At 49.1% G+C, this 13,609-nt stretch overlaps 1 long non-coding RNA gene across 5 annotated transcripts in view; it reads left to right on the top strand.

The window, feature by feature from the left end:
* The window catches only part of LOC112673950 (uncharacterized), a 111,265-nt gene extending 97,988 nt beyond the window's left edge, over positions 1-13,277 (top strand). For 2 of the 5 annotated variants that reach the window (XR_004809119.2, XR_007405605.1), the window contains 5 exons: positions 3,047-3,494; positions 4,708-4,807; positions 9,232-9,361; positions 9,642-9,808; positions 12,581-13,277. This is a non-coding gene — a long non-coding RNA (uncharacterized LOC112673950). Of the gene's footprint in view, positions 1-3,046; positions 3,495-4,707; positions 4,808-4,837; positions 9,147-9,231; positions 9,362-9,641; positions 9,809-12,580 lie in introns of those variants that run through there. The other 3 variants (XR_004809122.2, XR_004809124.2, XR_004809125.2) reach the window with 2 other exon arrangements.
* Positions 13,278-13,609: the final 332 nt, after the last annotated feature.

Raw genomic sequence — 13,609 nt, 5'->3', positions numbered from 1 at the left:
TCACTCGGCTAGAAAGCTCTAAGTCCGGGTGGAAACTCAGCCTAACTTCACACCCAATGTTCTTAGCCATGACCCTCAGTAGTTGCTTTATGATAAAGATTTTTGTAAGAATTGCATGAATTATTTTTTAACACGGGGCTCTAAATGCTTAATAAGTGATAGCTTTTCATGATACTTTTGGAGCAATTTACTGAGTATGCAAAATGGACAGATTCACATTCCAAGAAAAAAAGAAAAAGCCTTCAGAGTTCTGGACACAAGATATTTCAATTCTAATCATAACTTATTTTTGCACTACAAAAAAATCAAGGGAGAAGTAACCAACCCCTTATCAAGAATATGAAAATCGAATGTCTTGAGATTTCTCCTTTGCTTGCTTTCCAAGGAGGAGCCCTTACAAGGTTTCAAAGAAAGATTGGGACCTAAGAATTTTGGAGGCTTTATAGTTCCAGGGACAGGCAGACATTCTTTCAGGTCCAAGGACTCACGTAGACTTATGATAGAGATGTAAGACAAATGAATGGAAAGAAGGCGGGAATGAGGAATGGTGGTATCAAAGGACATGTGATTTTTTTTCTTTTTGAAACTTTGACCCCAGGTTCCGAAATCCAGGATGCTGTCTGTATTGTACACCTGAGCCCATGAACTCTCACTATTTCGCTCAGTTACTGTTCTGCTTCTGCAACTTCCCTGAGACCAGGAAATATATTTCCTTTTATTCTTATCTCTTTCTTAATATGGATTCTATCATTTAATCCAGGAAAATAGGGATTAGGAGTTCCAAAGGGATTAGTGGATGTGCCCGGGTCCCAGAGCTATTGAGGGGTGGTGTGGGACTCCTTCTGGGCTCTCCCAGATGTAGTTTCTGCCAGACAGTGGAGCCCCATCACCCCAGAGCAGAGCTGGAACTGACACGGGCCACCTGCACCTGTGCAGCCATTTCCATAGTCTACCTGGCTTTCTGTTTGGGGGCTCAGGAGGCCCAGGTCCCGCTCTCCAGAGCTTTCTTCTGGGCCAAAGTGTGGCTGCCAATCCTGACTCGAGGGTCCCAGCTGAAGTTGCTCTGCAGAGCAGGGATGGAGTCTTCTCAGGCCACAAGTGGCCCCAGAACCTTTCTGCAGGGAGCTTTCTTTAGGGAAGTCCCTCAGATCCTTGGCCAGAAAACCAAGAGTGAGCAAGTCTTCCTCTTTCAAGATAGCCCTCTCCACTGCCCCAGAAGGCCAAGACAGAGGGAAAATCTGCAGCAGAAAGGGCCTGACATGTCACACTCATAGTTCCGACCTTGCTTTTTTTAGAAAAGGAGCTCTTTCCCATGGTTAAGGGGAGAAGTCAGACTTTCCTGTTCCTCTTGGGCTGGGCATGAAGCAATCTTCAGCCCTGATGTTGACACCAGGTCAAACCCTAGACCTTCTCTCTGAGTCTGGGCTCCTTGGACTTCTGAGTTCTGACCTTGGAAAGTAAGAAAAGGACCCCCTGGCTGGGGGTTGCACAGCAGCAAAAGTGGTGCAGGACCCTAGCCGAGATGGAGGGAGCAGGACAGTGCCAGGGGCCTAGCCCTGGGGCACGCAGCTCAACTTGGACCCCAGCTTCACCACACACTGGCCAGGAGGCCCTGAACAAGCTCCTCAACCTTTCTGAATCTCAGTCTCTCCACCAGAAGTGGAGAAATTGGACTCTATTTGCAAAGCTGGTATTTATAGAAAAATAATGAGAAGATCTATGTGGAGAGCTTTCTGTAGGGCTTAGCATGTGGTACTCCCTCAACAGACCGGAAGCTAGTACCTCAGTCTTTACTTTGAACAATTATACAGGACATGGGAGTAAGGATTTTATATGCTCAGAGGTGGGGGCCTCTGGATTTCCCAAGATCTTCTGGGTCTTAGTCCCAGCCCCATCCCACATCCCCATGCTAGTAACAGCATGAACTGGGAAAAACTCATCCTTTTCTCTGATCTTGAGCTTTCATCTCCCTTTCTGGGTCCCTGTTGGTGGGTTGTGGTGGTGGGATTTCTGCATGTGCTAGGCATATGGTGGACACGCAGTAACTGCTCCCATTATTACAGGGGAATCAAGTCAGATCCATCCAGTGGATGGCCTCAACCTCTGTGGGGCTGACCACCATCAGATACGTGCGGGTGGGTCCGTCCTCTGGCCTGGTATGAGGTGGAGAAAATCTAATGGAAAAATGAAGGTCAGAGGGGCTTTCTCAGTGTGATCATTCACTTTTTTGTTATTTTCAGAGCCTGGCACAGGGCCTGGCTTATTTTAAGCCCTCGATACATACTTGTCAAATTAAAGAAGGCTTTGTTAAAGCCGACAATTTTGTTCCGACAGGGTTGGCTCCATGGGCAGGGCCCCATGCTTAGGAGGGCCCTGTGCATGGCTTAATGCTCTCCTGTTGGCATCTTGAAATTCTTAATACTGTTTGAAAAAGGGCCATTCGTTTCCATTTTGCTCTTGGCCCTACAAATTATGTAGCAGGTCCTGCATGCAGGCAAATATACCTAGAAGCAAATCCAAGCTGCTCAGGCTGACTTGCTGATCTGCCCTGCTCCGTCGCTGAGCTCTGTGGCCGGGTGCCACCATGCTTCCTGAACGCTAGCCACCCAGACCTGTTCCTTTAACAGGTCATGCCCCCAGCCCCTCCCCAGCTCACCCTGTGGTTGGCTCCTGTCACTATTCCTGTCTGGGCTCTTTTTTTTTTTTTTTTAAGATTTTATTTATTTATGAGAGACCCAGAGAGAGAGGCAGAGACATAGGCAGAGGGAGAAGCAGGCTCCATGCAGGGAGCCCGATGTGGGACTCTATCCTGGGACTCTAGGATCACGCTAGAAGCCAAAGGCAGATGCTCAACCACTGAGCCACCCATGTGTCCCCTGTCTGGGTTCCTAAGTCGCCTTCACCGGAGGGCCCACCCTGACTACCCTCCAGCCACTCTGTCTTATTAACCTGATTTATACTCATTATATATGAGTATAAATGATTCTTCTTTCTGAAATCCACTTGTTTTTTATTTCTTGGCCTGTTTATTTCCTGTTTCCTGCAGTAGACTAACCCCAGAGATAAAAGGCAGCAAGCAATCTTCCTGTGTTGTTCCCTGCCTTGTTCCCAAAGCACTGCACGGCCCTTGGCACACAGTTGGTACTCAACAAATGCTTACCGACTTAAGAATGGACGGCATTGGCAGCGTTGGCTTTTCAACTCTGATCTCCTGAGACTCTCTAGGATGGGAAGGTGAGAGCAGAGCTGGCAGCACAAAGCCGAGGTGGGGATGAGAATGGCTGTGTGGGTCCCCAGCACCTGCCACGCTCGTATTCTCCTGACAACAGGGGCTGGGCTCCTGGCTCAGGCCCCTGCAATGGGAGTCCTTTCTGCTCACGGGGGACTTAAAAAGGTCTCAGCAGCTGCTTAGGATCAAGAGGTGGGAAGTCAGAACTCTACTGCTGTGCAAACACTGGATCAGAGGCCACTTAATCCACTGCTCCATTTTGTAGGTGAGAACATTGAGGCTCAGGGAGAAGAAACTTATTTTGATGGGGTGACTGGGTGATGGGCACTGAAGGGGGCACCTGAAGGGATGAGCACTGGGTATTATACTATATGTTGGCAAATCAAACTCCAATAAAAAAAATATATATGTAAAAGGAAAAAAAAAGAAACTTATTCTGTAGCCATAATAGTAACAGCAAAAACCCAACTCGACCCAAACCAACAAATCAAACAAAAAGAAAAAACACAGTCAGAGGCACTATAGCACACAAGCATAATATTAAATGCATTAATATTACAAGGTACTTAGGACACTTTCTGGCACAAAGAGTTCTTTCACTGTTCCAGGAAATTTGCAAGACCCTTACTCGTATCGCTGCATTGATTGAATCCCCCCGGCCGCCTGTAATACTGCAGTCCCATTCTGCAGACGAGGAAATGAAGGCCCCGGCTAGGGAGTGGAAGGGCTGGGGTGTGACCCCAGGCTGGCTGACTCTAGGGCTGGGTTCTTGGGCTCTTTCCTGGATTGCAGTTATGGGTAGAGAGGGCCTGGCATCTCTGTGCTCTTTCCCAGCACCGGGCAGGGGATTGGCCCGAGTGGGAAATGCCTCTGATTCACATTTGCTCTGCTGGGAAGCCACCTTACTCATTGGCTCATTCATGCTACAAGTATCCTTTGCCACCGTCTCCCCTGTGCCTGGTGCCATGCCAGGAACTGCAGACAGATAGGTGAAGCCAGGCATCTTCTGGGTGTTTGAGCAGCAGTCCCAGGCGGGGCCCGGGGATGGCATTGGCAGAAGGTGGGCCACATGCCAGACGGCCAATGGGCTCAGGCTCTCTGACTTTGCTGTTCCTCCTGGGGTCTTTGCCCACCCTATGCGGAGGGTACAGCTGACACAGGAGGCATGAAGGGCTGGGATCCCAGAATTATCAGAGCAGACCAGGCCTGTGCAGTTCTCCTCTGCAAACTGCCACCGGGAGGGCTATGATGAACTCTGGTAGCTCCGATGTGTCTGAGCTGTGTTCACTCATGGGCCAGGGGAGCTATGGAGAGGGAGTGGAGCACCAGGGGAGCCCATCCTTGGGAGACCCCAGGGGAGCCCATCCCTGGGAGACCTCAGGGGAACCCATCCCTGGAAGACCTCAGGGGAGTCCATCCCTGGGAGACCCCAGGAGCCCTCAAGCAGTGATTTCAGAGTCATCTCTTCTTCCCTGCAGCCTGGCTATCCTGCCTGGAACCTCTGAGACTGTTCTGTTCCTCACACCCTCTCAGAAGCATCTCAGCAAGCCCTGTGGGATTCAGTGTGGGTCTCTTGAGGTGCGTGGTCCCTCTTCTGTCCACAGCAGAAATCCTAAACCTGTGACATCCATCGACTTTGCCTACCTATTCATGCATGCACTCAAGACTTTCTTTCCACAAATATTTCCTGAATTTCTCTCGTAGGCTGGGCATTGTGCTGGGCTCTGAGGACACATCTGAAAATAAATCAGTCATGATTTCCACCCTCACAGGGCCCACATGTTAGAGGGCCAGCATAAATAGAATAAAGCAAGGAGAAAAAAAATAATCACACACCCTAAAATGTGCATGGAGGGAAAGAATGGGGTGATATCTAGTGGTTTTGGAGCTGACTCTTCTCAGCTCATGAGAGACCACCGTTAAAGATTCAGGAGTTTGATGAGCTGGTGGTTAAACACAGGCATTACAAAAAATGAAGGTGTGAAAATTTATAATGAAATAAGTTACATTAAAAAAATAAAATGCATCACTTCTTAAGTATTTTACTCTTAGCTCTGCTCTTGAAACTATCTGCTCCCGTTGTCTCCATAGAGTGGAAACACCCTCTACCTATGTGTCACTGTGCCTCTCTTCCTGACACCACCCCCACTGGGATCCACGAGAGAGGAGCAGAAGAACGGACCTCAGGCTGGGAGGTCGGGGCCGGTGTCTCTAAGGAGGGGGTGTTTTTGCCGAGGGACCTGAAGGACCAGAAGGGGTCGACCATATAACCGACCATATGGGGTTTCACATGGAGGGAAGAATAAGGGCGAAGTCTTGAGGTGTGGCTGTTTCTGGGCATAAAGAGGAGACCAGTAGGGCTGTTGAGAAGTGTAGACATCTCAGGCACGGTGAGTGAGGGCAGAGGACGCTGGAAGAGTGGGCTGGGGCCAGACCTTACAGTGCCAGGGAGTTTGCATCTTATTTGAAGTGCAGTGGGAAGCCATAGGAGGCCAGGCTGCCTCCGTGTCCCCTCTGATTCCAGGACAGTACTGCCTCCTCCCCACCTGCAGGACACCTCGAGTCTGTCCTCCTTCTGCCCCAGGGCTTTCTCCAGAACTACCGGGGTGGGGTGGGGGAAAGGTAGCAGGAAATGAATTCTCCTGCTGGGCCCCTTCATCTCCTTCAACCACAGGAGATGGAGAGTGGTGGATAAAGCCTCCTGCTTTCCAGATGGGGACTTCTAGGAGGCCTTCTGCACTCTGCTCAGAGGCCCTGTGCACGCAAGCCCCTATGCCTACTATAATGGCCTCAGTAATGTCCCCTTTGGGAAGCTGGGCCCTTTCTCTGTCTCCCACTTCCTGCTCTTTCACTCATGCTTCCTGGGATCAACTCCCAGATCGATTACCTGCACCCAAGTCCCTGTCTCAAGCTCTGCTTTTGGGGGACCCCCACACTAAGATCAGTGTGGTGATGTGAACACAGTGAGCATAGAATGGGTGGATTGGGATGGGCTGGAGGCACCCCTCCCCCTCAGCTCCCTCTCCCTGTGCCTGGGGCCCTGCACTCCTTCATGGTCCCCTCTCCCTGGCCCCAGAACCAGTCCTGGTCAGGGACAGTCCCTGTGCTGAGGCCTGAGCATGTCAGCCAGCTGGTAAATCAACCCTGGCACCATGGTGTGAGGACACCCCAGAAGCCTCGCTGTGTCTGCACCCGATCCCCTCTGCTCCATGGTGGCCTGGCGTCAGGCTCCCGATGCGGGTCATGCTAGGCTGGCCCATCACTTGCTGGTCCCCATCCTCCCACATGGTTCTGCTAGGCTGCAACCTAGATCAGACTCTTCGGCGAGCCGTCTGAGTCCCCATGTGGCAGCATGGCTGGTCCCCAGCGTTGAGGATATGCCTGAATTAGGCTGGACCACACGGACCTCTGTCTTGTGGGTTTCTCAGGTCCTCGGCCAGAGGCTGCAGCCCCACCCTATCGGCCCAGCCTGGGTCAACTAGGATACCTAGTCTTGCCTCTTCCTCAGTTTCCCTAGTTCAGAGTAGTTTAGCAGCCCACTTAGCAGGGTAGGCCTCAAGATGTGCTTCTATTGTGGTGAGAGGGTCTGAAATTAAGAGCAGCTAGGAGCTGGTGTTGTGGGTGTCCTGTGTGCTCAGAGTAGCCTCCACACACCCCCTTCTAAATCACTCCCTTCTTGGCCCTGCAAAAGCCGTGTCCTTCTAACTCCCCTCCACTCTGCACCCCCCAGTACAGGCCCTTTATCAGGACATGAGTTGCCTGTGGCAGTGGACCCCACTCCTTCTAGGACGTTCTTACTTGGCTTGATGCCTGGGAAACCAGCCCATTCTCCTCCCTCTCCCCTGGGGGCCTGGCTCTCTTCCCCACCATCAGCTCCTCCTGCTGCTCCCTTCTGAAGCTCTCCAGAACATTCTGACTCATCCTCTGACTCAGGTGGAGTCTATTTCTGTTCCCACGTTCTGCTCCCTGATGGGCTGGAGATCACAGCTGTCACTCTGGGGGAAGGGGGCAGCGAGGATCCTGTGCGTGTGCTTGTGCATGTGTGTCCACGTGTGTGCAGGAGGCACACCACCCCCAAGAAGCTGGGGAGGGTGGTTCTCGTATTCCTCCCCCACCTTATATCCCCCCAACTCCTCAAGAGCTGACAAGCATCCCCCAAAGTTCCAGGAGAGATGAGTGGTGGCAGTAGCCACGAAGAACCTCACCCTGATCTTCTCAAGCTCATTGTATTATGGAAGATGCTTTTTAGCAAAGAACCTCCAAGTGGACGATCGCTTCTGGCAAACTCTGAATCCTAGAATCTCTACATAGTAGAGTTGACAGGAACCTAGAGGTTTGAAGACAACCACCTACTTGATACTTTGGGCCTAAAAGAGACCCAGATTGGTGAGGAACCATGTCTGAAATTAGCCAGCAAGCAAGTGGCCGAGCTGGATTCAAATCATAATTAATTCAAGCCTTCTGTTGATGTCAGATAGTTTCCTGTCCTCTCGCCTGTCACCACCTAGGCAGGAGCCCCCTTCCACTAGGTATGGTGGCCAGAGCCACTTGTAGCGATTAGCAGTTGAAATGTGGTGAGTCTAAATTGAGAGGCATTGTAAGTATAAAATGCATGCCAGATTTCAAAGATGTAGCATAAAAAATAATAGGAAAAATTCTCCTTAATGTTTTTTTTACATTAATTGCGGGTTTGAAATGGTAATATTTTGGATATATATGGGATTAAGTAAAATATAGTAAAATTAATTTCACCCATCTCCTTTTTAAAATGCACCTACTAGAAAATTTTAAATTCCATGTGTAATTTAAATATGTAATGGCTCATGTTTGTGGCTCACATTATGTTTCTGTTGGGGCGGATCAGCCCTCAGGCCAAATCTGGCCTGGTGCCTGTTTATATAAATAAAGTTTTATTGAAACATAACCAGGTTCATTCATTTACATAGTGTCTAGGGGCAACTTTGCTTTATAATAGCCGAGTCCATTATTTGAGACAGAGACATTTTGACCCTCAAAGCTTGAAATATTTACTCTCCAGCCCTTTACAGAAAAATTCTGCTGACTCTTGCACTAGACCATCAATTTCATGAGAACAAGGATTATGAGCTTGACACAGAGTAAGTGCTTAATAAGTATGAGTTGAGTGAATGAATGACTTGGTTAATTTTGGAGGGTAAGTTGGTTGGAATTCTAGGCAGAGGGGCTAGCGTATGCCAAAGCATGGGGCCAAGAAATAGCACTGAGCATGCTGGTGATGGGGGTATCTGGAGTGGCCCTTTATAGAAGATTTGCTGACTCTTGCTCTAGATGCTTATATCAGCCTTCTCCTTGCTCCTTTGCCTGGTGGTGTTCCTTCTCAGGCAACTGCCATTCTGTCTATACAAACCCCACCAAAATCATTAACCTGCTCCAAAATCTTCAAGAGCCAGGCCATCGCTTGTAGGAGGAAGCAATGCTTCTGAGCCTGCCTTCTCCCCTCCCGAGCTCCTCTGGGCCTGCTCTTGCCCGAGCCCCACCCATTCTGGTCTCTGAGCCTTTCTTCATCCCCCTCTGCCTGCAAACCTTGCCTTGATCTTGCAAGTCAAATATCCACCCTTCCAGGCTCAGTTCCAATATTTCTTCCTGGAGACACGATGTGGCATGTTGCCAGTTTGAGTTTCTTTTAAATAATTGTTACTGTAAGATAAATGATAGGAGGCAGTCAGTTCCCACAGCACGTTGTATCTTTTTTCTTTCACTGCAACGCTCATAATTGGAAGCAGGAAATCTCACTTTTTATCTAATACTTACTGTGTCCACCACACTAAGCTCTTCCCACATATTGTCTTTTAAAATTCTCTCAACTTTATGAAGAAGGCACCATTTTACCTCCATTTTACAGATGAGGAAACAGACTCAGAGACGTGACATAAAAATAGTGAGTGGTGACTCTGAACTTCAAATTCAGGTGGGTTGGACCCTAGAACCCAAAGTCTTAACCTAAGTTCTGTGCTCTTTGCTAGGTTACTTCCTACTCATCCATGCCTGGGCCCCTGGCTCCTTCTGCAAAGACTCCCATTCCAGGTCCTAGAAGCAATCCTGACTAGGGACAGCCTAGACCCTGCTCTGAGGCCTTAGTGTGTGAGCCAAGAGGTAAGTCATACCCTGTGGGGTTTGTAATGGGGCCTACCCGGACCTCACTCCAGACCTCACTATCTGCTCTACCCTCAAGGTAAGTATAAATGAACCCTTTGCTCCATTTTTGGGTCTTGACACATAAGTCATCTCCACAGGGAAGTCCTCTATGATTGCCCAGATTGGATTAGATCTTGGATACATGTTCTCATTATGCTCAAGTCTTCTCCTTCCATAACTCTCATCACATCTGACATTTTTGGGTAATGAGTCCTTTATCATCTGTTTCCCCTGCTAGACTAAGTATCATGGGTGCAGGGGTTTTCCGGCACGGCTCCAAAGCCTGGCACGTGAGAGGTGCGCAGTGAATATTTGACTGGATGAATGAAATCCTGCTTGTTCTCCTCACCTGGATATCATATCAGCCTTACTGGGCTCCAACTCCACAGGGAAGCAGAGAAGCACGTGAGTTTCTGTCCCCTCCCCACCCCTCCCTGAATGACTTAGTGTGGAGGACACTGGTATGTGTTGAAAGGAGACTATGAGAGATCGATGATCATGAGGCCAGTAATAGAACTTGAGACAAGAAGGCCCCCTCCTTGGCCTCAGCCGACCCGATGCGCCCACCATATGCCCTGTGGAGGCACAGCCTGTGGCTGACGACCCACAGGAGGAGAGGAGGGGCCGTGCCTCACCTCGCAGACCCGTCTGTGGCACAGGTGGGGAGCCAGACGGAACCCACCCCCCTCGCCCTGCCCGCAGGGAGTGCTGGGAAGTCTGCTGATCAATCATAGAGGACAGCTCCAGCGCTGGGAGGAGGACTAGCAGGAGGAGTCTGATCCCCAAGCATAGCCAATGGCTGCCTGCGTTTCTCCTCCACAGTGGATGTGGCTACAGAATTTGGGTTTTCACCTTGTTCAGAGGAGGCCTGGGTAGGTGAGGCCTGTAGCAGTTGGGATTTTATGCTGGCCCTGCTCATCCTTTTTTTTTTTTTTTTTTTTTTTTTTTTTAAGGATTTTATTTATTTATTTGAGAGGGAGAGATAGAGATAGAGAGAGCATAAACAGAGGGAGAGAAAAAGGGACAAACAGACTCCCCAGAGAGCACAGAGCCCAAGTGGGGTTCACTTCCAGGACCCCGAGATCGTGACCTGAGCCAAAGTCAGATGCTTAATGGACTGAGCTACCCAGGTGCCCTGCTCATACTTACACATCTCAGGGCTTGGCTGCTGGGCGGGAAGGTCAGCCTGCTCTGGGGCACCTTAGCATTCAGTCTCACAGGCTGGGTCCAGGTGACCGGCTCACTGTGGTTTGCCTGGAACTGTCCTATTATTAAGACTGTAAGTCCCACTGCCCAGGAAATCCCTCATTCCTGGGCACACCCAGAAACTGATCACATTCCCGAGTGACCCTTGCTCTATGTGATCAGCTATAACACACTAGATGCACATCACAGCACGCTGGCCACCTCTTCTTCAGCTTGGCACAAGACTGCAAAATTCCTTGGGGTTCAGGGTTGGGCTGGAGCTGGGGACAGGCAGCAGCCAGTTCAGGCCTGTGAATCTGACCAGTTCATAGGGACTGGTATGAGCCCTATCCGATCCCGTGTCAAAACCCAGTGTGGGGGCCCCGAGACAGTCTAGTCTACGAGGCTGTGATGTGGCTACATAGAGCTGGCCTGGTTTTTGGGAGATGCATATGTTCGTACAGAGCATAATAAGCCAGACCTGTATACACTGGAAATCTAATGTGAGCTACACAGGTGATTTAAGATTTTCTAGAAACTATATTTAAAAAAAAGGGGGCACCTGTGTAGCTCAGTGGTTGAGCACCTGCCTTTGGCTCAGGTTGTGATCCTAGAGTCTTGGGATTGAGTCCTGCATTAGGCTTCCCACTGGGATCCTGCTTCTCCCTCTGCCTACGTCTCTGCCTCTCTCTCTGCGTTTCTCATGAATAAATAAATAAAATCTTATAAAGAAAGAAACAGATGAGATTGATTTTAGTAATACATTCTATTTAACCCTATTACCCAAAAATATCATTTTAGCTTGTGATCAATATAAAATTATTAATGAGATAATTTACATTTTAAAAAAATTCAGCACATCTCAATTTTGTCCAGCCACATTTCAAAGACACTTGTGGCTAGCTCTGGACAGTGCAGAACGAGGCACTTTTATGGCAGGGAAAGGACCTCTGTTCAGACAGGGCTTCTAAGGTCTTAGTACATCCATTTTGAGGGGGTATTTGGGGTCCTTGAAGATAAAGATAGATCTGTGGATTTCAGAGTCATTGGTTGCCCTGTTGCAATACTGACACTGTCTCGGAATCCTATCCCAGGACTGTAGGTCCACTGGGGCAAGAGTGGTGTTGTTAGAGTTCATCTTGGTAGGGTAGCCAGACCACAAGGAGGAATGTCTGCGGGTGTGGCTGGGGAGGGGCTCTTTCTTACTCTTGGAGAAGGCATGTAGTCAGCCTGCAGGCTTGGCGAGTCTGAGTCTTAATGGAGCAAACAGGAGCAGGAGCCTCCTGCTGGGAGAGGGTGCCTTCCCTTCCCACCTTTCCTTCCAACCTGGAGGGGCAGGTTGTGGACTGAGTTCTGTGTCTGGTTTCCATCTCAGTGTCCAAGGGTCCAACATGTCCCAGTGCTTCCTAAGAATTGTTTTGCAAATGTCAATCTCCTCCTCCTCCTCCTCCTCCTCCTGTTTCTTCTTCTACTACTAGATTTATTTATTTATTTATTTATTTATTTATTTATTTATTTATTTATTCATTCATTCATTCATTCATGAGTGACACACAGAGAGAGGCATAGACATAGGCAGAGGGAGATGCAGACTCCCTGTGGGGAGTCTGAAGTGGGAACTCAATCCCAGGACCCCGGGATCATGACCTGAGCCAAAGGCTGATGCTCAACCAGCCACCCAGGTGCCCCAAAGATCTCCTTCTTAAAGGCAGTGTTTCTTTGGCTTTTGAAACTTATGTTTCCTTCCCTCAGGAAAATGGACAGTCCAGTATGTGCATACACCCTTTTAAATATAATCATAGGGGTACAGAGGCTCCCAGAAGCATTCTTTGCCCTCAAGAGTAAGGATTTCCACTTCTGGTAAAAAAAAATACGGAGTCCTCATGAGGCACAGAAGTGAGAGCTGAGCCCCATTCTGTGTCTCCCTATTACACATGGAGTCACTCACATCGACAGTCAAAGCTTTTCTTAACTCTTTTGTTCCCACTCTAGGAATGACTAGGGTGAAGCCGACCTTTGCGGAGCCCACGCAGAAAAGATGCCTCCAGGACCCCAGAGTGGGACAGCTCTTTTGGACAACATGCTTCAGTACTGGAGGCAGCATCTTCTCATAAATCGTCTACAAGACAACGTGCTTTGGAACTCAAAGAAGCATCTCTTTTCACATAACCAATTACAGAACTAATTACAAACTGTTTTTATCTGTTCATTAAGGTAGATATAATTAAGGCAACATTTTGTTAAACTAGTTTGAGTGTGTGCTGTAGAGTAATAATTACTACTTTTATTTCTTTGCGATCCTTTCTAATTTGTCTTGGCTTCATCTAAAGCCACCTCCTGTTCTTTCTTGCTCTCTGCTCTTCATCACAAAGGCTTAGGCCCCTTGTCCTGCACCCCTGTCACTTTCCTGGTTACGTTCCCCCTCTCTTGCTGTCCCCTCAAATTGTGCTTCCTCAGGGGGGCCTCCCTGATGCCCCAGACTGGAGAAGTCCTTTGGCGTAATCCCCCCCCCACTCACCATTCCACTGTTGCATCGATATGCACCTGTCACCTGTGCTTCCCACTGCACCGTGAGCTTCTCGAAGCCCAGGCCTCAGGCCTGTGCCATTTCCTTCTGTGTCCCGAGTGCCCCAGACAATGCTTGGCTGTTGGTTATATTCAATAAACATCGGTGGATTGATTCGTGGTAGATTTGGGCTGGCTTTGCTCCTTGTTGGCCACTGTTGGAATCTGCTCAGATCATAACTGGGCACAATTCTTTGTCCCACCCTCCACTGTCCACTTCCCCTTCTCTTCCTGTTTTGTGAATACGCACTCACACATAGGCACACTTGTATGCATGCACACATGTGCGCATGCGCACGCGCGTATACACACACACACACCACACACACACAGAGGGGATGAGTGGCATCTGTTCATATCTCCTCTTTGCCTTTAGGTCAGAACTCCTTGGCCCTTGTTAGCTGGCCTGGTTTCTGAATTGATCTATAGAGGGAGAAAGGGGCCTCTGTGCTGCTT

The sequence above is a fragment of the Canis lupus genome, chromosome 24 (genome assembly GCF_003254725.2).
Source record: "Canis lupus dingo isolate Sandy chromosome 24, ASM325472v2, whole genome shotgun sequence".
Taxonomy (NCBI): Eukaryota; Metazoa; Chordata; class Mammalia; order Carnivora; family Canidae; genus Canis; species Canis lupus.
Note: the sequence above shows the minus strand (reverse complement) of the source record. Positions and strands in the feature narration are given on the sequence as shown.